This window comes from Lipophrys pholis (assembly GCF_963383615.2).
Source record: "Lipophrys pholis genome assembly, chromosome: 14".
In the NCBI taxonomy this organism is placed as follows: Eukaryota; Metazoa; Chordata; class Actinopteri; order Blenniiformes; family Blenniidae; genus Lipophrys; species Lipophrys pholis.
The window spans coordinates 11,739,525-11,764,050 of record NC_137633.1 but is presented as its reverse complement, the minus strand read 5'-3'; the positions used below and the strand labels follow the sequence as shown (position 1 = coordinate 11,764,050).

The 24,526-nt window shown below is 40.5% G+C and overlaps 1 protein-coding gene across 1 annotated transcript in view; it reads left to right on the top strand.

Annotated features, from left to right (window-relative positions):
- Nucleotides 1-7,601: 7,601 nt before the first annotated feature.
- The window catches only part of stag1a (STAG1 cohesin complex component a), a 42,057-nt gene continuing 25,132 nt past the window's right edge, over nucleotides 7,602-24,526 (top strand). The window contains exon 1 of the mRNA XM_080480483.1: nucleotides 7,602-7,810. The gene's annotated coding sequence lies outside the window, so the exon portion shown is untranslated. The remainder of the gene's footprint in view (nucleotides 7,811-24,526) is intronic.

The window sequence follows — 24,526 nt, the reverse complement described above, 5'->3', positions numbered from 1 at the left end:
CACCTTTGACCCGTATTTCAATAGAAATATATCAAATAAAGTTTGCAATTATATGTGAAATTGTAACAGGACAGATCTTACCCATATCTGTTTCACAAGGTTCTTGCTTATAAAATAATTGCCCTGGACGTTTGTGTACAAAACCATTAACCCCCTCCAACAAGTTGTGTCAACCAGATACTTCCACAGCATCATATTAAAAGAATGTCTAAACCTAGAACAAGTATAGACTTTATAATAAGGAACAAATATTGAGCTGTTGGAGTATTACAATCTCTTGAGAGATTGTTACTCAGCTGTTCTCAAACTCACAAAGGGCCGCACCACCTCACACACCTACATCTGTCTGCAATCTGGCAGTAATTGCTTTGACATTTCACAGCCATAACACTTGTATGCCCTGCTCCACATTGAGTGGTATTAACCTTTGCCAAATGTAGCTACCTGCACTTTTGTTATGTTGGACCATTGTACTCTTTAATAAGAAGCCTCCGACTGCTGCTGCACAGCTAATGAAAGACACAGACTCCTCCACCGGGACTCTGATGGATACAGAGCTGTCAATATTAAGCTGAAATGAAGCATGTGTGCTTGAACCTATTATGAAAGGCAAAATAGATCTCTGTTTTTTTATGTACCCTAATTGATCCAGATTTTAAGATTATAGATAATGCAACCACGATATCAGCAACTTTTTATGCAGCACGGTGTCAAGGAGAACGGGCAGGTTTCCTTTCCAGCCAATTACGCCAGTTCTCCACTTAGTTATCACTGTCAGCTGTGCAGCAAACATCTGGGCTGTGGACAATTCACTAATGACTGTAGTTGTAAATAGCCAGATTTCGGAAAGCTAAAAGTTCAGTAATGTTGGCAGTGATTGGGGTCTTGCTGACATCCTTCAGCTGTAACATCCCAAGGAAGGAAAAATGAGGCAAGGGATTGAACCAGTTTTGTGAACAATGAACTGATACTGTGGTACGCCTCATAGAATCAGAAAGCACATCATTCTGTGTAGGTTCGCCATCACTCGCAACCTCATTGCTGTCAGTCTCGTGATCCATATCAAATATAAAAATAGTGTATATAAATGTGAATGTAAGTGGTGCATAATTTGATATTAAGTACCATTTGTTCCTAAAATGCATCTGTAATTGCACTGAACCTTCACAGATTCGACTTTTCTTTTTTCCCTTCAATCTTAAAGCCATTAAAACTTAATTAAATGCACCCACCACTTCGAAAACACATTAGCTCAACTTGCTTTTCCATTGAGTCCATGCAGAATCTGCAGTCTATTTGGATGTGGCCAATTAGGGTGCTCAATGACCGTAGTCCAAAAAAATTTAATTTGATCTTTTTACATGCCCTGCTTCCCTAGAACCCATGAACAGCTCTCTAGTAATCATTACTGTCTGACTCTAAGCTTGCCCTGTTTATGTATCGAACACAACTGGGGTGATGTTTTGACTGCAGTAGAAACTGCTTGATAGAAATGAGTTACACATGAATAAATGGAGCTCTGATGGACGAACTTCATTTCCTTGTGTTCTGTTTTGCGATGGGCTCCTCACCAGAGATACAACAATTTTATACTGACTAAGAGTGGAAATAGAAAGCTTAAACGGCTAGAGTTTTCCTTCCTTCCTTCCTTCCTCCCTTCCTTCCTTCCTTCCTTCCTTCCTTCCTTCCTTCCTTCCTTCCTTCCTTCCTTCCTTCCTTCCTTCCTTCCTTCCTTCCTTCTCATCTGATGCATCTGCCTGGCTTAGGCCATGTCTCTGAGGATGAGGAGGAATATATTTTGTTACCATGGTTACCGTGAATAGGAGTACATCGAACCCGGCTATTTGGGGCACTGCTGTAATCCCATCGACTGCTCTGCAGGTTTTCGGAAACAGGTTCATCGTATCCTGACTATAAGGCGGAGCCTCCAGGGAAGAGCTGCCGACTTGCTGTGATAAGAATATGCTAAAGGAACCAGAGAGGACCTGACAGCCGGGAGGAGAGGGAGGAGGACAAGTGGGGGGAAATGAGGGTGGTGTGGGTGTGGGAGGACGGTAAGCATCAGATTGGTAGAACAAGAATTCATGAGGGCCAGAATGAAGCAGATTTCTGTAAATCTCTCACTGTGAGAAGCAATTATTTATAGAGTACAGTGAAGGAGTGACAGCTGAAAGGGGCGCTCACATTTGAGTGTCAAGTTTTCCATGTGTCTTCCTCAGTCCCTCTTTCAAGCTCTTTATCTTTATGCCTCTTCCTTGCTTACACACACAGACACACACGCACACACACACGAGCACATGTAGGAGGTAGTGTGTATTTGCCAATTTCACGCTGCGCCTCAGTCTGTCAGTCAAATATGTGAATTTCTAGACAACAAATTTCTAACAGTTCAACCCACAAAAAATTGAAACAATTCAGCATCACTCAGAATCCCTCAGTTTCAGGAGACTGTGAGTCTGTTTTAGGCGTACGAGCCACAATCAGGGTGGAAGTATTCAGAGCTGGGCTCCTTCATTGTCTGAATGCGTGTTCTCATTATAGCAGGAGCTGATGAGAGCAGAAATAAGTGAACCGCAACAGCCGGTTGGAGACATTCATCATCTGGCCTCCCTCGTAGAGTAGAGAAGTGAGATAGTCAACAAAAGAAAGGGATAAAACACTCCTACTGTGATTGAGGCAGCGATAACATGCCTGAGCATGTGTCTGATACACACATGCACACACACTGCGGGGGAAAAAAACCCAACCTTGGCTGTGTCCACTATCATCTGTGTGGGAGGTGATTTGGCCAATGATAACTGCCTGTTTTACAAATAGGCTTGTGATAGCATGAGATGGTTTTATCCTCAAGCTAGCGCCTCTCATACATTTTGCATTAGCAAGGAGATGGTAAGGACTGGAGAGTGGAGGGTGGGGAGGATGAGAGCATTGAAGAGACATGTGAAGAGAGCCAGTGTATATATACATACATTCAACAAAAAAGAAAAAAAGAAACTGCCTCGGGATTAGGAATACTCGGAGCAAGGTCATACGAATATAAAAATAGAACAAGCATGCGGGCAATGAACGACCATGTAAAACCTTTCTGTCAGTCAACACCCTCGGAAATAAAATAAAAGAGTAAAAATGCACAGATTGCATAACGTCTAAGTACGGTCAGTGAGTGTTTGAGTGTGGTCGGGATTGAATAAAGAAAGGGTTTAAACACCCACCGAAGCAGCCTAAAAAAAAGACCTGTACTTTCCCACAGATTGAAATGTTCGTCTGTGCTAGTGACTACTAGAGCGATAACCTGTGATTACCTTGACTGTCTAGAAGGATTTTGTCGGCTGATGCTGCGCCAGACACCCTCTGTTTCCATGGTTACAGCCCCAGGAAAAGTTTTTAGAGGCTGTGACTGAGTGTGTTTGCATTCAGGTTGAATTGCATGTGCCTACGTATACGACTCTTTCTCAAAGTCTGCACCCGAACTAGGGCAAATGGAACACAAACATGAATCCGACACGGACGTCTGTAGGTTATGTGGCACAGAACTGTCCCATGCGTACTTAATATGCAAGGAGCAGTCACCATGAAACACGTTGAGCACCCTAAACATGAAATAGATTTGAAATGGATTAACCGGGGCAAGTGTCTGCACAGTAGAGTTCAAAAACAGTGACGTTTTAAAAAGAGGGAATTCGACCTAGAGGAAGAATAGATCTGTTGAAATGCTAAAGGAAAACCCTGCAATGTACTGCAACCCTTTGCGCATACAAATGTCTTTTGCATAACTTTGTGTGTTTCAAAAATTTTACAAGACAAGAAGACAATCTGCAGCCAGCTTGGCAATAGTGATGATCGTTGCTTGTTTAAGCGACAACAGCACAACGTGACGTGATAATAGACAATGCAGCACTTCTCAAACTACGTGGGTGTTTGAATATAGAAAGAATGTACATGTATATTTTCTGGTTTTGCTTGGATTTATTTTTAAAACATAGACTACAATAAATCAGCTATGAAATTTTTATTGTAGTTTGACAAAAAGACAATTACAAATTCATTATAATAATTTATATATTTATTTTAGTGGGTTGAAGTGAAGGTCAACTAATTTCTATAAATATTAGTGACTCAAACGTTCCTTTGAAAATTGTTGTGGCAGACAGTAAAGGGTTTATATAAATTTGAATTCTCATCCATTTGGAGTTTCCCTGAAATGTAGATTGTGTCGTCTTGGACTACACATGATCATGATCTGGTTGAAACCAAGTCGTTAAAGCTCAAGATGTGATGTTCATGCAGGATTATCTGAGAAACGGGATTATTTACATAGGTGTGCTACAGACTTATATGCAGGGAACAAAAGCACTAATGTATCTTAAGTTACCAGCCACAGTCTGTTACTGCGTTTTGGAATCATCCATTGAACAAAGTGGAGCCCATATCTGCTTTTCTATTTAATCATGCTCAGGGTGTTGGCAGGCTTCAGCCAATGCCAGCTGACTATAGGTGAACGGAGGGCACACTTTTAACCGGTCACCATGAATCACAGAGCAAACGCAGAAGGCAGACAGCCACATAGCCACACACACTCACAGTCACACCTATATGTTTTGTATTGTGGGACAAACGGTAGTAGGGAGCAGGGAGAACATGCCATCTCCGCACAGAAAGACTTTCAAGCCTGTACTACAACCAGGAACCACTATGAGGCAGGAGTGCCAGCTGCTATATAACTATGCAGTCTGGGGGTCATCTCATGTGGGATATCTTTGAACTTGGCTCTTGATAATCCTCCAGTGTGCTACAAAAACTCAAGAAGACCGCAAGATGTCACAGACAACAGATAAGTACACCATCCAGCAGTCAAATGATGTACAGAATATGTTGCTCCTTTGAAGCAGACCTCATTAAAGTACTGAGCACCAGAAAAAAAAGAAAAGAAAAACACACCAAGGGAATAGACTGATAAATCAAAAATGTGAATTATTCTGCAGGTCAGGATCCTGAGACCAACGAGGGAGAAGTGAGTGGTGACTGTAAATAAGTGAGACGTTCCACATAGCGAGACATTGAACCATGTGGCTGTAAGGGGATTCACATGTGCCAATGAATGTTAAACGCAAATATGTGTTGAAATGAGGGATGGACAACCAGTGAAGACGACACACTTTCAAGCATAAAATTACATACAGATACAAATCAAATGATCGTTTTAACTTCATTTGCACGTCCTCTTTGACTGTCATCATAAGTCTGTGTGCGTGTTTTTTGTTTTGCTCTCTCCTAATATATGAATAATCTTTACTACCAATGCGGACACGGACAGCTTTAAAGCTTTGTCCTTCAGGTTTTTATGCACAGCACCTGTGGCATGCATGATTACTCTCGATAATAAAGGGAAATACCGGCAATTAAGTCTTTATGTTTGTGAGTGCATGTTTGTGTGTATGTGTGTGTTGGGTTTATGTAATAACCCTGAGGGAAGAATCTGGCTGGAGTTTTTATTGGCAATATGTGCTGTTGCCATGGAAAGCAACGATGCGTCCATCAGATGAAATGTGTGCGTTTGTGTTCACGTCAGCACACATCACTGCGTTATCTGCTATATACGTAGATGCAGAAGACGTGGGCACAGCAGCATTTAAAAAAAATTTTTTTTTTTATTAATCAGTGTCTCTATTTTTTCTATTTATGACCCTTTTTCTCTCTCATGTGCTCACATATGGTTTGTAATGCAGGTGTTTGGTAACCACCGAAAGACTCAGAAGTGGGACTAATGCAATTAACTGAAGTCATTACTCTCTCTCTCTCTCTCTCTCTCTCTCTCTCTCTCTCTCTCTCTCTCTCTCTCTCTCTCTCTCTCTCTCTCTCTCTCTCTCTCTCTTGCCTCTCTCAGGCCACAGTGAGCTGGAGTGAGTAATGTGAGTCCATCCAGGTTCTGTAATTGGGTTTGTGCACATCTAATTTCAGCCCAAGGACCTGGTGTAGGAGTTTGGCCATGTGCTCTCTCTCTTTCTCTCTCTCTCTCTCTCTCTCTCTCTCTCTCTCAGATGTGTTGTAACATCAATAAAGAATGTTTTAAGCGTCATAGACTCATAATCAACCACTTATGAGTTAGGCCCAGAGTCTGTGGATATGGAAAGGTCATTAGATTGCAACACCAGCAGGTTACTTTAATTGTTAATATTACCATCACTTGTGGTTTTTACACACACACACACACACACACACACACACACACACACACACACACACACACACACACACACACACTCAATTTAATTCTGGGCCTGGGAGTTTGCATGTTTTGTCTGAGCGGCGTGGGTTTTGTCTGGGTAATACTGTTTCCTACCATTTATGCATCCATACTGCAAAATTAGGTGAATTCATGTTTCTAAATTGAGGTGTGAATGAATAATCATTCATGTTGTCATCCCACTGTCTACTTGTCCTGTCTTGGACTGCTGATTCCCCGGGTGTACCCTGATTTTAACCCATTGTCAGCTGTGTTCAGACGGACGGACAGACAGATGGTTTGGGACATTCAAAAATGTCACTGCACTTATTATTTTTGGGATTTATTTCAGACCTTAGTTTTTCCTGACAGACTTTGCAGCCCTCATTGGTGCATTGATGAATGCTCTTGCTTCACAGTGAAATAAAACCTGGTTCAATTCCAGGACGAAGGCCTTCTTTGTAAAGTTGCACATTCCCCCTGAGCATGTGTTGTCCCAAGGTACTGCAGCTTTCACATGCATGCTTGTTTGGTGAATTGGTGACATTAAATCAATGTTGACGTCATGTTGAGCTGAACTGCATTCATAGTGAGGGTCAATTGTTATATTCTGTCCCACTTGCAGATATTAAATGGGTGACCAAAATTTGAGAAACGCCACTCAACATAAAGCAGTCAAGCATATCAACTTATTAAATGTATATTAAATAATTATTCATTTAAATCCAAAAATGTCAACCACAACTGAAAATTGCAAGTAATTATAGAACTAATTATAGTACTTGATCACATCTCTATCTGTCTATCTATCTATCTATCTATCTATCTATCTATCTATCTATCTATCTATCTATCTATCTATCTATCTATCTATCTATCTATCTATCTATCTATCTATCTATCTATCTATCTATCTATCTATCTATCTATCTATCTATCTATCTATCTATCTATCTATCTATCTATCCTTGTATGTTTAATTGTACTGGTTGCATCCAGTCTTGTCCAAATTACAAGTATATGAAAGCTTACTTTGCAAAAACCTTTAATTCTATAAAGCCTACATCAGTCCACCAAACCAATCACATAAATGTTTAGCATAACAATGAATGATTTGTATAACAAAACATGTGATGCTCCCCCCCTCACTATTTTTACGTAGATCATTTACTTTTGAATATTTGAATTTTGGGGGTAAAATTAATAATTGTTTTAATGGATGACTTATTAAATGTTAATTGATCTAGGGGGGGTGGGTCTCTCCGCTCCTTTGCGCGCCCCCGTCAGTGTTGTGTTGGCGGGGCGCAGGGTCCCTCCCTTCCCGGGCTCGCCCCCGGAGGCGCGTGTCCGCCGCGGCCCGGTGTGTCCGCCAGGGGGCAGCTGTGTCTCGGTCTGAGGCTGCGCCGCTCCCGCTGCATCACAGAGAGGGAAATACCACCAGATGGCGGTTTAGGATTGCTGCTCTTCTCTCAAGGCGCGGTTCCGCTCGCACGGCCAATTTCCAATATTAAAATACACAAGGTATTAAAACGAAAATCGATTTTTTATTTCGGAAGGCGATAATCGATTTGGCGATGGTCGCTAAAGGTGAGTGTCTCGTGTTTTTGTCGTGTTTTGTGCGGCGGGAAGGGAGACGGAGCACAGATTAAAGATGGTGGACACAGACAGGGAAGGCTGGATGGTTGGGGGATGGGCGCTAGCGGCTAACGGAGGTGAATGTGCTTTCTCTCGCTCCCTCAGTTACATTATAGCCTAGCGGAGCCATTAGCTCGCGAGCTAGCCCCTCCAAAAAAAAAAAAAAAAAAAAACATTTCGGCACGCCAACTTGCGAGGAAGGCAAGTGTCCGCAGCAGCGGCGAGCCGTGTCCCTGGCCGGCGCAGGAGTTCGGCTTGTCAACAAATAAAGAGCCATGCGGTGTGACGTGTTTTCTTGCTCTTTGCAAGGCAGGATTCAGAGCATCACCATCTCTCATTTGCACAGCCGTATTATGATAGTACAGTGTTGCTCTCCTGCTGCTTTCTCTTGCTCTTGGTTTGTCATCTGCCCCCATCGCTCTTGTTGACATTGCTGTTCTCAATAAATTGGCAACGTTTTTTTTTTAATTTTTTTTTTTTGCAGACACACAATGTTGAGACATGAACCTTGTTGCCACTTTTTCCTCGTGTCAACATCAGCATCCTCACCCCTCCTCCCCGCCTCCTTCAAGTTTTGCAGAGTGGCGGTGACTTTTGACTCTGGGATTATAAACATGTTGCATTTCGTTTGAGTGACAACACGTGGGTGCTTTAATATGCAAACCTGCAGGATGGGAGTCCTGCAACGTTTAACCAGATTATTACGGCGCTTCTTTTCTCCGATTCCCGCCCCCTTCTGTGCGGGAAGCAGGCAACAGTGAGCGGGGAAACATGAGTCACATTAGGGGGGGGGGGATGGGCTCCACCAGCCGCCCTCACAGGTTTGAGCCAGGCTTCAGTCCGAGCTCTCCACCCTCTCTGACCCCTTCATGGCCCACCCTTTGCTGTGCTGTGCTATCAGGGGATCCTTGGGATCGGGTCACACTGCCTCCTGGTTGTTTGCGTGAACCTCAGTTGTTGCATAACTGCTTTGTTTACAGTAAGCCATGTGATTTCTCAAACAGGCTGCAGGTTGCTATCTGCAGCCAGCTCGCCTGCCTATTCATCTTCCATTATCGCCAACCCACACTGTATAAATCACCTTTTAGGTATCCTGCAAACAAGTTGTGGGAACTGCACGTGTTGATTAGTCAAAGTTCTGCTCTCCAATATAGTTCCTATGGACAAATTTAGGCAATAATTTCTGAAGTTATTGTTGAAAACATAATTCCATATAATCTCCAAGTTGACGTTAGATTGAAAGTGATGCATTACACTGACTGTAATATCTAATTGTCTAGTTATTTTGTGAAAGCACCAAAGGTCATCTGTACAATACAGCTATAATATTGATATAAAAGTGTTATATTTCACTATTTTCCATGTTTCTCTTCCAACGTAAATATATTGAACAGATTAGGTGTCAGAAGAGCAAATTTCTCATGGTCGTGTCCCAAACAAAGGATTAAACCATGTTTGTAATGGTCTTCTTGATGCATGTGTTTTCAGGTTTCACAAACTTTCTGTCAAATCCAAAAGAAACAAAAAATACATGCATTTTTGTAATTATAGTAAAATAATGAATTGAACATTTGTTTTTCTTAACATTGTAAGCCATGTGACCCTGTTGAAACCTGCTCTCGCCCATTGTCGGCGGGATGGAGCAACTTCAGACTATTTGCATTGAAAAAAAGTAAAGCGATGAATAAATGAATGGATCCACCCGAAAGCTGCAAAGTTGACACTTTTTTTTTTTATATTGTGAACTTGTTCACTGTCAAAATTTGTACCAGTTTAACATTTTAACATCTCAACTTATTTTCTAATGTATAGTTCATTATTCTTCACATCCATCACATCTACTGTACCTGATTTAGCCAAGCCCAAGTAACAAGGACTGGAATCTAGGCCAAACAACTTTGGTTGAAAGGCTGTGTACATCCCTGCGTCACTGGTTAACACAAAGAGTGAAACAGACAATTTCCCAGACATTCACATCTGCCACCAATTTGGAGTCGGGGATGAATTTAACAAGCATCTCTTTAGAAAGTGGGAGAAAACCAGATACTGCAGATAAAAACACATTGAGGCACAGAGAGAACATACAAGTTCCTCATAGAAAATTCCTTGGATAGCATCACACTCAAGCCTTTCTTATGCGAAGGTGGTGCAACCTATTCCAATAAATGCATTTTTATTAATCTTTATGAAGACAAGCTAATCCACTTGCTGTGGATTTGATCTGGGCAGGACACTCAGATCTTTAACTGCCAGTTCCACTGTAAGACATCAATGCACTCAAGTTCTATCAGAAATCTAAACCTATTGCAGCATAACTAGAAAATGGTCCAGGATGGCCTGAACCAGCCCATTACTCTGTAAGCTTTATTAAATAGGAAAAGTTTAAGCCTAACCTCAAAACTGAACATAATTTTGATGCTATTACTTGTATTCTATTCTAATCTGCTTTTTTTTGTTATACACTGCTTGTTTTTGAGTAACTCCAGTACAAGTCTTTTTTTGCAAATTTTGCCTGGAAATAATTTGACCAATACCAGTTTTACAGCTCTAAAAATATCACTCCTGTGCTAATCTGTGTCCATTGCTATGAAATGAAATATGAATATATCTACATGTCTTTTGCTATGGTCATGTACATTTTCATTTAACGTCACATCACGTCACAGCAGGCCTCATGTTTTGTTGACAGGGCAAATAGTTTCTACACTGCAGCGGTTGTTTACCAATCAGCAAGTGCTCATAGAGACTATTTTTGTAGTAGCCTCACTCACTTACAAAGATGATTTGAAGTCACAGTGCAGGTATTGAAGCCATTAATGAAGAGCTCATTCAGTCTCCAAATCATTGGTTATAAATGGTAATTGTAATAAAAAATGGTAATTGTGCTCTAAAGGCAGCAAGACGGTCTGTTGGATTGAGCTTGTAGCAAAAACCCTTTGGGCTGAAAATACTTAAAATAGTTATGGTGGTGAAACACTGCCGTTCTCATATCTGTTTTAGTCTGTGTGCAGCGTAGTGGTGATTATGCAGTTACAGATCAGTCTGTCCTTGCCTTGGGAATAAAGCAGTTTGAAGCTGACATTTAGTGACATTTCTTGCATAACTTCCCAAAGGTAGTTTATGTGAAGAGCATCATAAAACCTTGCAGTAACGCAGAGGGTTAACACAAACTGAATAATCCATCCTCCTTCCTCCATAACTTCAACTGCTCTGCTCTTTGCCCCAGCTCTTCTAATAGAAAGCTGATAAAGAACTTTAAATCACAAAGGGCCGCTTGTTTATCAATTGCGTGTCCACATGTCCAGTTACATTTTATCTTAAAGGTATTATTGATAGGAATGAAAATGCAATGACCATTTATTTTTTGAAGTATTACTTGCAGCTTATGTACAGAAGAGTGAATGGATATCTACTGTTTGCTTCCTAAATGGTTTCAGCAGTGTACCGTTATGATAAACCTAATGCATTAGTGTCTTTTGTTCAAGACATTCAATCTAATTGGCTAATTGTAAAGAACAGATATGGACTCTGTATTGTGAACAGTGCCATTTGATAGCTACTTAGCCAGAGGCTCTCTTCACTCCACTGCACTGTGCTTTTTGTTAGAGCCATATGCTTATAATGATACAGCTCTGGGGATTATGTAATGGGTTTGACATTTGTCAGAGCTTATTACTTGGTGACCTTGATCCAAGTTGTTGGCAATGGAAAGTGCTATATTTCCTGTTCGTTCTGTTGTCCAGCCTTTGGTGGTTTTCAGCACGGTGAAGGAAATGTAGAAAGACCAAATATTGCTACCACCTGTACTCATTTGTGTGTTTTAAATGTGTAATTCTTCAATCATATAGCACAGATTATTTGGATGCTGTATTCAAGATTGTGTGAATAAACTGATAGTATGATAGGATAAGACACATGTCCAAGCATGTGGTCCAATGTTAAGAACACATGCAATGTCACAACCATCCTCTGATTTAGAGGCATTTAAAAGCACTATGTTACTTGTTACAGCTTATTATCGAAGTTAATTTGTGATGCTACAATTGCTTTATGACACATTGATTTGTAAAAGTGTCTTACAACTTTGCATTGACACTGTCATGCATTGTCATGCATTGTCATGCAAAACACTTTCTAAAAAGGTTTTGTGACCTCTTTCTTGTGAAAAACTTTCCTGTTGCTGTGATTTCCTGTCATGCAATTAGCTGCATAGTTTGTTTTCTATCTCGACGTGTTGGCTGTCACTTTACAGGTCACTGTGGGACTGAGGTTGCTCTCAAGCCAAGTTAAAACATGTAGTCTGCAGGACAACTATTGAGAGTCTGCTTCTGAACAAGCGACCGAGAAAGTAGAGAGTATATCCTTCATGCTAGAAGCTTGGTGTAGAGAAATTGATGGAAAATACCAGCCTGGCTTCCAGATTTCTCCTTTGGTTACTCAATTCTAGCCATGTATTCTCCCTAAACAGTGACTGTGTGGCTTGTCTGTATAAATCCAAGATTATGTAATGCTACAGCACATTATGCTCGTTCACTGGCAGCATAGACAATATTATTCAGTTGCGGCCTCATTAAACAGACTAATTTCATTCACTTGCTCAGGATATTCAGGTACATTATGTTGGAATTTGGGCTGTTTGTAAATGTCAAGCATAGTTTAGCGTGATCCTCCATAATGGGATGTTGAGGCGCAAAGCGGCGGCCAAAGCACACATTGTATTAACTTGAGCACGCTGAGGGGCCTGTTGATAGACGTTTTATGTAATTATATTGAATTTTATGAGCTCAAGTGTTCAGTATTTAAGGAGCAACAGAGAGCTCTTCATACTACCAGTGAGCAGCGACAGAACTAGTGGTTTTCAGTCACTGCACAGGATAAATATTTACCTTTTGTTTTAAGTATCACAGTGTGTTTAAAACAGTCAGCGCTATTGTCATGTTAAGCTGGTTGTGTTAAGAATTGCACAGCACAGACCCGGTAATTATTAAATGTTGACATAATGATGAGTCAGATGATACGGTGACAGCTAGGTTTGCAGTTCCACCACCCTGAAGGCATGCTACACTCATATCCGCAGGATATTTGCTAAAGACGTGACATTCGGCTGTCAGGTTGAGCACTAATAACAGCAGGTGTGTCTGTGTCTATCTGCATGTGTGTGTCGTCTCGCTGGTATTCCTGGTTGACTGGTTGCTTGGCTGAACAACACACAGCAAAGCTTTCAAATTAGCTGTCACACTGAAATATTGCCAGTTTCCTGAAGAGTCAGGAGGAGGATATCGTGCCAGAGGTTAATTCTCCAAAACTCAGTTTTTAGAGCACTGGTTTCATGATGGAAAAGCTTTTCTTGTTTTTTTCTTAATCTGACATTTTTAAGTCTTCTTAATTTATTTATTTATTTTTAGATTACTCTTGATTTATAAATTTTAGGCTGAAGATATTTTTTTTTGTTTTAGGTACAAGAAACAGGAAGCTACTTATTGATGCCAAAATACAAGCCCACTAAAGGATTTGTGGATCTTCAGTTCATATGAGTGTATAGGTACCTACTGCTTTCAAGATGCTCCATTCGAACAGCTGCTCAGTGATAAGAATCTTATGAAATAAATAGGTTTACAGATCAACAGCGTTCTATTACACCACTGGGCTCCAGGCATTAACAGAACAGCAACTGCTGCTCTGCCAACATTTTTCTTACCTATTCCAAGTAGAAGCCACTTGTGTCTAAGGCGATTCTATTCAGACAATATTATTTGTATGAGTCAATGCCATTTTCAAGGCTTGAACAGTAGAATGCTACAGTATTCATCAGTTTGGTTCACCTTTAAGTATCTGGCAGCCACAGTTACTCTATATATTGCAAATAAATGATTTGTATCTATCAATCCTTTCTTTATACAGTAATTTTCAAAGTATGCAACTTGAATTTTTTCCAAAATGATTGAGAAAAAAATAAAAAAATGATATTCGCTTCCATACAAAACATTGTACAATAAAATCAGCCAGGAAAAGGTGGCAAGAATGTTTAATGAAAGAACTACAGTAGACTAAGAGTAAAAGAAAAGTAAATATATATATTTCTTTGTAAAACATATAAACATATAAAAGTGACAGTAAAACCGTAAAGGAGTAAACTGTTCTAATATAGTTGATGGAAATTTAAAATACTAGATTGTAAAACACAGAATAAATGGGATATATGGTTTGAATAGAAATCTAAAAGTTTGACATTAATAAAACAAAGATTGAAATAGATAGATGAAGGATAAAATTATAAGATTAAACATTACAAAGGGCTATGTAAAAGCCAGACTAAAGAGATTTTTTTAGTTCAAACACTTGAAAGACGTGTGAACTTGCCCATTACTGCATACAAGCTCAGTCTTTTTTCTGCATTATATGATCATTGTAATGGGGCAGCTGTGGCTGAGTTGGTAGAATGGAAATGGGAATCAATTGGAAGGTTGCTCGTTTGATTCTCCATCTGTCCTTGAGCAAGACTCTGAACCACAAACTGCCCCCATTGGGTTGACAGAGCGCCTTGTATGGCAGCCACATCCATTGGTTTAGGGCAGTGGTGGCCTAGAGAAGCGGACTTGGGATTGAGAGTTTGCAAGGTTGAATCCCACAGCTAATGGGTCACCACAGTGGGGCCCTGAAAGCCCCAATCTGGCTTTACGACTGCATCCTAGAAATAGGATGGGTCAGTGGGGCACTAAAGGAATTTTCCCAAAAGGAATTAATAAAGTATAATTAGTGTAGTTTTATTAGTTTAGTTTAGTGGTTTTCATCAATGAGGCATTTGGGCGCCACATGGTTAAAGAAGTGAGCTTTTGACTGGAGGGTTGCTAGTTTGAAGCCCTGAATCAGTCAGGGTAAGTGAAAGTGAAAACCACCACTTGCCCTCCACCCTCTTGGGGGTGGGTTAAATGCAGAAGACAGATGTTATTGTTCTATTGTGAAGCTAGTAAATGTTTTTATTCCTTTTACAATTCATGTTGTATCTAAACAATTAAGTTACGTATTCTGTTACCCATTGCCTTTTTGAAAGAAATCCTTTTTTATGTGCGTTTGTGCCGGTATGAATTCAGTTTCAGTTTGTCTTACAGTGCATTGTAAATCCATGGAAACATAAGACAAAAATAACACAAGCTACAATGTGATAATTCAGCCACATGCTTTTCTCTCATTGGCAGCATAATAAGTGGAACATGACTGTGGTGTTATTTCCATCTTATTGAAGAAAAAAACCCCAAAAAGTACATTAAGATTTTCAGCCTGGCAGTATTTTTCTGTTTACGCCTCAGATTATATTCACAAGGAAACACCTATTGTTTTTCATCCATCCGCAAAAAAGACTTGGAGGTTATTTCTGGTAGCAATTTCTAACTTTAAAAGCTGGTACCTTAAACAGCTCATGGTTTTGGTAAAATACTCACAAAACAAGTCACACTTTGCAACAGTGTTAAATCGTTTGTAATTGTGTTTTTATTATTAACTTTCATGCCTTCTTCTCACATCATTACCCTAAAGTACAGCTGGTTTGCTTCATGTGCTCTCTCTGCTATGACAACTGAGACTGACAGCAGTTCATTTTTTTATAGCGTCACTCTAAATTGGAGCTTTGTAAACTGGATTGCCGTCATAAATACTTGGCAGCTTAAAGAAATGACTGCTGATGGTGCTCCTTTCATGCTGAATGCAGGCGAGAGATCAGGGCAGCGTGAAAAGTGAAGTAGCACATCCACTCACGGTTTTTAAGGTCATCAATTATGAACTTAATTTTTTCAGTTTTTAGCACGGACAAGATCACGTAAAATGTGTCGTATTTCAAGTGGAATAAAACCCTTTTCCATAGGGTAAAGGTTAAAAAATTACTTTACAGATTACAGACCCATGATAAAGAAGTAGCACTGATATCTGTACTTAACATTATTGCAAAGAGAGATCGTAAAGAAATGTTAAACTTACAAGAGTAATGATAACAGAAAATGTTTTAAAAAAGTATAAAGGCATGAGAAATACAATAAAATGACGTATAGGAATAATGGATGTTAAGCACTCTAAAGAGGCTAAAAAGTATAAAGCTTCAAATATCATCACTTCATGTGCTTTCGGGTAAAATGCTATTTCGTCTGCTCAGAGCACAAAACCTACAAGCAGCCTCACCAAATAGTCTGCGATTTGTCAGTCTCCTAATCCTTGTGTGTGTGTTTTTTTCTTTCTTTCAAAGCTTTGGCCAGCAGTACTTGAAAGAAAGTCTTGATTTGAGACATTGATTGAGAAGTGTGAAATGTGTTTGTGCCTCCTCCAGTTTCCCTGTTTTTAGTTCATTTAAGTGACAGGTTATGATACAGTATTGATCTCTTTTGAAGGCATTACACTAGCATCCAGTCTCTTTTTACCCCAGATATTGATGTGCTGCATATTGAGGCCCCTGGGCCGAGATCAGTCGATTCTCTGCTTGTTTGCTTAAGTTCAGGGCAGCCAAATCTAAATGTGGCACAAGGCCAAGCCTGAAAATCCTTATGGTGTCATTTTTATAGGCCAGGTTAACAACCAGCTTCAAGCAGGAGCAAATACCACCTTCTAAGCATCAGCTGTGGCCGGGTTTGTCTCAGACGCCAGTGCTGTTTGTACTCAGTCTTACTTAATATTGATTCACAGACTTGTGCCAAGTCAATTCCTCTGGTTGTGGAGTGGAAAATGAAGTGATGAGAAAAAGATGAGAGTTGCAGCAAACTGAAGCTACTCGACTGGATTTCCTCACAAGTGTGAGATCTGAAGGGTGCAAACCCTTTGGCATTTTCATTGAAACTGAACCCCCTAAACATTCAAAAGTTTCTGGACTGAGAGCGTAAAAAATATCCTTGACATTTGAAGCCTGGAAAAGTTTTTTTGAACACAAGTAAGGATATTAGGATTAGGCTGTTTTTTTCTTTTAATACAGGAATACAATTGAAGTTTCCTGCTTCTTGAAGTTTACAAATTTTTTTCAGTTTTGTTTTATACGCCACAGTAAGGCATTGTTGGTTTCAGCCATCATGCTTATTTGGACTTTCTCTGCTCATGCTGGTTGGCTCCCAAATATTATTTGTCTGTAAAGCTCTTTTTTATTTCCATCTGACTGTGTGTTATCGTCTCATCATTATCCACATATAAACTAGCAAATTGTCAGACAACCACCCTGCAACTGCTTCCCCAAACCCTTGATTGTTGGAGTCGTACTCAGACCAAACAGTTTCTGAACAGTGTGCTGGAACGGAAGAACTTCAGCAGCACCCAGTCATAAAAGCTGGTTAGCGAATGACGGTAATGTACTGAATGAGTTTATAGTTTGATAACAGGAACAGTCAGAACCTGTACTTACAATTAACAGTGTGCTAAAACTCGAAAACAAATATTCCCTTTTTGCCAATTTACTGTACTGTGCAAATGTTTTTGGGCACACATGGCGAAGATGCAGTTGGCGAATTTCTTTCCAAAATAGAATGTCATAAGTTTAGATTCTTGCACAGTGAATGAACCAAAGAGAAAATACAAACAAAAACAGGCTTCTATCTTTCTACACCTGCTCCAAACTTGGCATACTACCACATGTTGTGTTTATACTTGGTATACTAAATGTGCAGTTTTGCTGAATTTCTGTGGGGGTGTCATTGTTTTCCGGGCACTCGTCTTCAATGTCTGAAGTTCATGCAGGTAACTCCTGACCAGAGGATGGGCAGGTTTTCTTTTTGGGCTGCTTGAATCAGATTGAATGCCCGTTCCTCGACACTTTGCTTTGAGCTCTGAACCTAATCGTACCCAGCAACTACCACAATCAGCTAGATATAAGACAGTAGCGACAGTTTTACAAAAACATGACAAATGTTGATGCATACAGATGGCAACGGCTGCCACACGAAGCACTTGACCTGTATTGGGTGTCACTGAAACTTGTGTTTCAGTGTCTTGCAAAAGCCGACTTTGAGATGGGGGATTGAACTGCCAAACAAACCTTGTGAGTGAAAGACGGCCAATTTAACCAACTATGCCACAACCGCCCCCAAACACAGAGAAACAGTACTCCAACTCAAATCTTGTATTCATATTTTAACATTCCAAATCTGTTCACAGTGAATTGGGACACATTTGTATTCATAACTTTCCAGAGCTCTATTGGAGAACTAGAGATTGTCAATAGCTGCCCAACCACCGTGGTTGAAGTAAATAAGGACATTCTGCATATTCTCGTTTCTCAGGCTGGGACCACAGTCTTTGTCTGTCGCCACATCAGATGTTGGGACCCATATGTTTGACTTGACACATTTTACACTGCCTTCTGACGTAACCCTGAACAGTGGAGGGATAAGAGCCTTAATAATCAGTAACAGGCCCACAATTTATTTTTGTTTTAGCTGTACAACTATTAGTTTTTCATTGTATATCATGCATCTATAGTAGAAGTATTTGTCACAAAAGACATTAAAAATATAAAATTGCAAAGATTTAAGTGGTTTTTCAAAAGCAAAAATGCTATTATCTTAATTATTATTAACAGCGCTTGAATTTAGTAGTCATCTGTACAGAGCTGTAGGAGCTTCTTAATCATTTATCCTTTTTTTTGTTTTTTTAATCATTTCATCTCCCACAATCACACTGATCACAGTTATAGAACCACACCACATCAACATCAGTGAAAATAAGACTATATACCAGAATGTAGAGGCCAAACAAGTGAGGCACGTAAATAAAAAAGTGAAAGGTGATAATGAACTACAAAAAAAGAAGTCAATCTGTATAGAGACCAAATGAAAACATAACAGTTGTTAAAATAAAACTGTACTTTAAACAGTGGCTTGAACTGAGTGATCGTCTAAGGGGCTCCCTGCTCTTTAGTTTGTGGCATGTTAAGAGAAAAAGAAGTTGATGTGTCATCAAATCGAATGTTTCTGTCACTTCTCTGAATGCTTATTTGACTTAGTAACAGCGCCACTCCACAGTAATCATCTCTTTGGGGTCTGCTGCTTGAAGCACACACACTCACAGCCTATCCTTTGGAAGAGGCTATTATCCTGTTCTTGGTTAGACTGGTGACTGAAAGCATTGCTCAGTGTACCTCTCACTGTAACTCCAAAGCCAATCGCTGTTTTCTTTACAGACGGTTTTCTCTTTGTCTGAGACACCTCGCTGAGATTTGCATACCCTTACCACCTGGAAGCTGTGTTTTAAATCAGCCATCTGCTTCAGTCAAAGCTCGCCAGCCTCTCTTATTTTTAATTTTTCTAAGCTGCAGCTATCAGGGCAGTCATTATTCACCACAGCTGTCTCCATATTATTGCTACATAACAACTGTTTCTTTTTCATTGCTTTGACATCTACCTGCTCAGATTAACAGGATTCACTCATGCATGTGTGAAATCTTCGGTTTGCCACGAGATGATTAGAAAGTAATGATGGGTGTGAAGACTAATGGCCTCCTTAAAGAGTGCCTCCACCAGTGTGTGTTTTGGGTGTTGGTATGTGTGTCCTGCCCTCATCAGCGTTCTTTCTTCTCCTCTACCCGAGGTGAATATGAGGTAGACTGAAAATCTGGGCCAAGGTGAGATAGGGAGACCAGACGGATGAGAGAAGAACAAATTAGTCTCTTTCAACTGCTCCCCCCCGCTGCTCTCCCCCCTCTTTGCTGCTGTCACACTTTCCCCACCTCACCCCTCCTCCCATTTTGCCCCCCTTATCCCACCACTTCTCCCCTCACTCTGGCGGCTCCATTTTGCGTCAGCTGCAGCCAAGCAGGCAGCCATTGCACTCATAGGGGGAGAAATATTCCTTCCCTCTTCTCTGGCTCATCTGTCTTTTTCTATGCTCTTCCATAGCCTCACCCCTTCTTTTTTCCCCCTCTTATGATCTATTTATCCTTTATTAACAGAGGTAGTTCTCAGGAGATTTGAGGGGAAATCTATTTTTCAGCAGAGGTCTTATCAGTTTGTGCAGTTTGCAGAGCATCTTTCCCTTCCTCTTTGTAAAGATCAGGCTTTGTGCGCTGCACAGAACAAATGTATGGCAGTGTGTAGCAATAACAGATGGCTGTGAGTGTGCGTATGTGTCTGACTGTGACTTTCTGTGTCAGATGGGTAATCTCCCGCGTGACATAATCATAATCTGGTTAAACCAGACGGCCACAGTTGGCTTCAAGGCTATTCCACACTATAAGGGCAGGGCTCCCCGGTCTCTACGTATGAAGGCTGGCAGCGTGATAAAGTGCAGTTATTGTCTCAGCGGTTCAGCTTGTAGTTGTGGCCCAGAGGGACCGATTGTGGTTCAGGCTTTACAAGTCGGGCTCTGGTTGGCCTTGAGTGTTGAGAGGTTTTAAAGGCTTGAGAGCTTGCAGAATTTGCTTTGTAGTACCTGAGAGTTGCACAACATTATTTGTTTTGATTTGGTTGGGAGCCAGGGCACACTCCCTTGAAGGAAACAGACAAAAAAAATTAGAAGACAGGGAACGTTTTCTCACACAGGAGTGGATCACGAGAGAGCCGATTAATCTCAGATGGTGGTAATTTTTGGTACAAAGGTTCTTTAAAATCATTTAACTCCCATCAGCTCTCTGCTTCATACTGCATGCAGGTATATAAACCTGTAGTGTAACAGACAGTAAGTAATCCATAAACTGTAGGAACCACCCCTGAATATTTTAACATGTCTGAGGGCCTGTCCACACGCCAGAATGCCGTTTCATGTAATCACATTGTTTTTGGCCTATCATCCACACAGTGCAGCGTTTTAGGAGCCTGAACATGTTTTTTTTTTTTTTTTTTTTTTTAAACAAAAGAGAGTAGAGAAATTTTAAAATGCCACCTCGGCTTTGACGTGTGGATGGGCAAGAAGGTGCACATTTGCGGAAAACGATGATGTCATCGCCCCTCTCCTTGACCCAATAACCCCACGACCCTCGGTGACATCACTTAACAACAACAACAACAACAACAACAACAACAGAAACGGCGGACTTACATGCTCCAGGTTGTGTTGCACAAGCTACTGAAGCTAGTCAGTTTAATAAGGAGATATGTTGGATTCCTTGAATACGAGGATCAGCAAAAGTATTCTCCTTGTCTTCTTCTGCGTTTTCGGTGTATTTCTGTTGGAGCTACAGCGACCCCTAAAGGCTTGGCATATGTACTACATCTTTCTGAGCCGTGTTCATAGTGACGTGGATGGAAATATTTTTAAGAACGATGGGGAAAGTACTTCTAGAGTACGTTAGCACTAAAACAAAGCGGAGGTTTGGAGTTTAGATTTAGATTGAAGAATTATTATGTCACGATTTATGTGATCGACCCATTCAAGATGAAATTGGGCTGCATGTGGATATCGACACCCCTGATCTTGACATAAGAGATTTGAAAGACATGTCTCAAAAATTTACACAACTTGAAAGAGATCAAACATTTAAATCTTTTTGCACTATCCCCAACTGTGATATTTCACTTCTCTGTTTAGGCACCTTTGAACTGCGTGTGAGTGATTTGGCATTAGAACATACACTTCAATGTCTGAGACAATTATGTTGTTGTTTTCTTTCAGTTTCAGTAGAAGTTTTTCCTGCAGTGTTTCAATTATAATTTCTTCTTTCTTTTAGATCACCGTACTGCTGTTGTCATTTCAGCCAGCACATTTAATATGACATTGGAGTTTGCACAGCTTTGTCTTTATGCTCCAGCTTTCTATCACAAAATGCAAACCTGGCAATCGCGTTTTACAGACGTCATGTGGTTTTGATGCCAGCTCATGTTATTTGAAAGCCTTGCTTGTGCAGGGCGAATTCAGCTGGTCTGTAAAAAAATTCTTGCTCAGAGTTGGATATGATTGCGGCATGCAGTGATCATGCATCCTGCAGTTGTCGTTCTCTATTTCAGTTCCTTACATTTACAAGCACACCGGTTATGACTGGTCTCCTGGCGTAAATCTCCTTCAATGTATTTGCATCCACCCTGATGGTTTTTCGACTTCCTCTTGAATACAATGTGCTTAGTGGTTCAGATTTCATGCTGCAAGTGACACAGTCAACAGCTGGCACACTGAAATGAGCTCGAGATGAAAAGGAAATCACACATAGTGAAAACAAATGGGAACAGAAACCAAAACTTTCTGGTTACATTTTCATAGTTTTCTTGACCTTTTGTGCATTGTCATTAGCATAAAACTCAATTATACTTTCTTTTTCTTTTTTTACCCGTCTCATTTTTTATTAGGGACTTTTTGTTTATATTTATGGATGAGGCATTCTCCTGCAACACTTTTCCAACAATAGTTGGCCCCCATGATGCATTTTGCAGATCTGAACTAAGAGAAAACAAGTCTGCTGCAGGCAGATAGCTGTTGAAATCAGGCTGAGACACAATTCTATCCAAAAGCATAGTTGGTGCTCAATATGAGACGCAGAAGTGGTCTATGGCGACTAAAATATTCAAAGTCTGCATAGTTTACAAATTGTACTGTTGCATGGATCTCGTTGGCCCTGCAGCAGCTCAACGTTAAGACTGAGTAGCTTATTCAGACTTGAACTGTTGACTGGATGTTGGCCCCCTGCCAGTGCTTTTAGATGAGAAACGTCCTCAGATTTACCAGTTTCTCTCCAGTGGCTTGTAATTGCAGTCACAGCTATTACATTTAATTATAGAAGTCTGTCATATGTTGGTACAACCACTGATTTCTATTTGCGTTGCTGCTAACACATTCCTGCGAGTGCATCTCCCTGAATTACACATGCGCTTCATTTTGGTGCATATATCCTTGACCAGTTTCAGTGCATTTCACAGTACATTTTTCCCTTTTTTTTTCTCCATGCAAAGAGAACTTACTCTTGCCTTTTTGCATTTGCCTTCTCTTTTGCTCCTGAGTAAAGTCAATTGAAATCCCAGACACGTCTTTGATTATGTGGACTAGTTGATGTAATTAATTGTCAAAGTGTGGACATTAGCCGGCAATTCCACTCTATCGTGGACAATTACCAAATGCCCATGACTGCAGCTGGGCAATAAACATCAATCTTTGAAATGAAAGGCTTAAGTATTGAAACCATGTGTAGAAATGTTGTCGAGTGGGTGTTTACTTTAATTTCTTTACAATCACAATAAGATGTGCATATTCTATTTTAATACATTCTGCAGCTTTTGTCAAATTGAGTTTAATCATCTTAGCTTGGCGTTTGCTTGGTTGGTTGTTACTGCTTTTTCTGTCAACACATCTGGAGAATTTTGATTTAAAAGTTGCTATATAACCTGAGACACACGTTGAGATTATGGTTTTTATATAGTATGATGGACTTATACACTACTGGTTTATAAAACTGCATGGATGTTTGGGGAAAGAATGGATATCTACAAAAACTCTGGACAATCCAGTACAATTTTCTAAGGTGAACCTTCTTTGTGTGGCAAGCATTAAAGCTAAAAACAGAGTTTGCAGAGACAACAGAGGTAATCCACAGGGTAAGCAGTGGAAGCTGTGACAAAACCTGCCTCGTTCTGATTTGCTCTCAGGTTTGCATGTAAAGCTGACTGACGTGATTGGAGGTTATTTGTCATTCTCTCTTCTGCTGTCATACACACGAGAACACATACTCAAGATGTTTCAGGGCTGTGTGACATGAGTTTCTTTGAGCGTGATTTCCAAAGTTTTTACCCCTCTGGCATTGTTAGGCATAACCGATTCATTTCTGACAGACCTTGCCAGTCTTACTTTATTTGTTTTTATGTTGACATTTTCAATCCGGTTGGTTGTTGCCAAAGGATTTGTGTTTGTTGTGACTCATGTCGGAGTGCATTCACAGAGTTCACGGCACATTCGAAAAGCCGTTTCACTTTTCCCTACTGACAAGAGGATTCACCCTCCTTGGATGATCCCTTAGGCCACTGAGTCCATTAACATTGAAGTTAATTGAATCCATTTAAATCCATCCAGACTAAACTAGCCTGCTTTCCCGAGGTGTCCAGAGTTCACCTTCCAGGATCCAGCTTGCTTCAGGCAAGAATCATAGCTGAGAGAAGAGCAGACACCTCAGCCTGCCCTGTCCTCCTTATAAGATTTTAATGCCTTCATAAAGCGTGGTGTTAAAAGCACATTGCAGGCTCCACAGTCTGGCAGTAAGAAGATCTGTGGTTTGGTTTACAGTTACAGATAACAGCCGAGGCTGATTTAGGTCAAATTCTCCCCAAGCTGAAAGCGTCGAGATGAATCACTTTTGAGAAAATAATGAAAAGTGGTAAATGGCTGCTGAGCAGAAAATTACTTTATTTGCGATATCGTACTGAGTGCGTTGCCACGGAAACCAGCCTTGTAAAGACAAGCGCTTTTATAGGGGTGACGTCAATTTGTGTTGACAAAATCATTCGATCGGGTTTTAATAAATGCGGCTTCTGCATTGTTGCACAAAGTGGGGTGGAAAAGTTAATCCGCCTCAGCCTGAGCTTCTTGTAACGGCAGCTCAGCGAGCCGCCTGCACACTGTACAGAGACCGGAGAAACAAAGTTAAGCAGCTTTACCCTGTGCCACTCAAGCAATGTGGAGTGGCACTTTTTCTGAGCTTGCAGCTGTAATATAAAGGGCAAAGGAGCCATGCTTCTTTCAGATGAACTTTCTTCAGTCGGGCTATAATAAAACCGGGTCAGCTTTCTTGTAGTT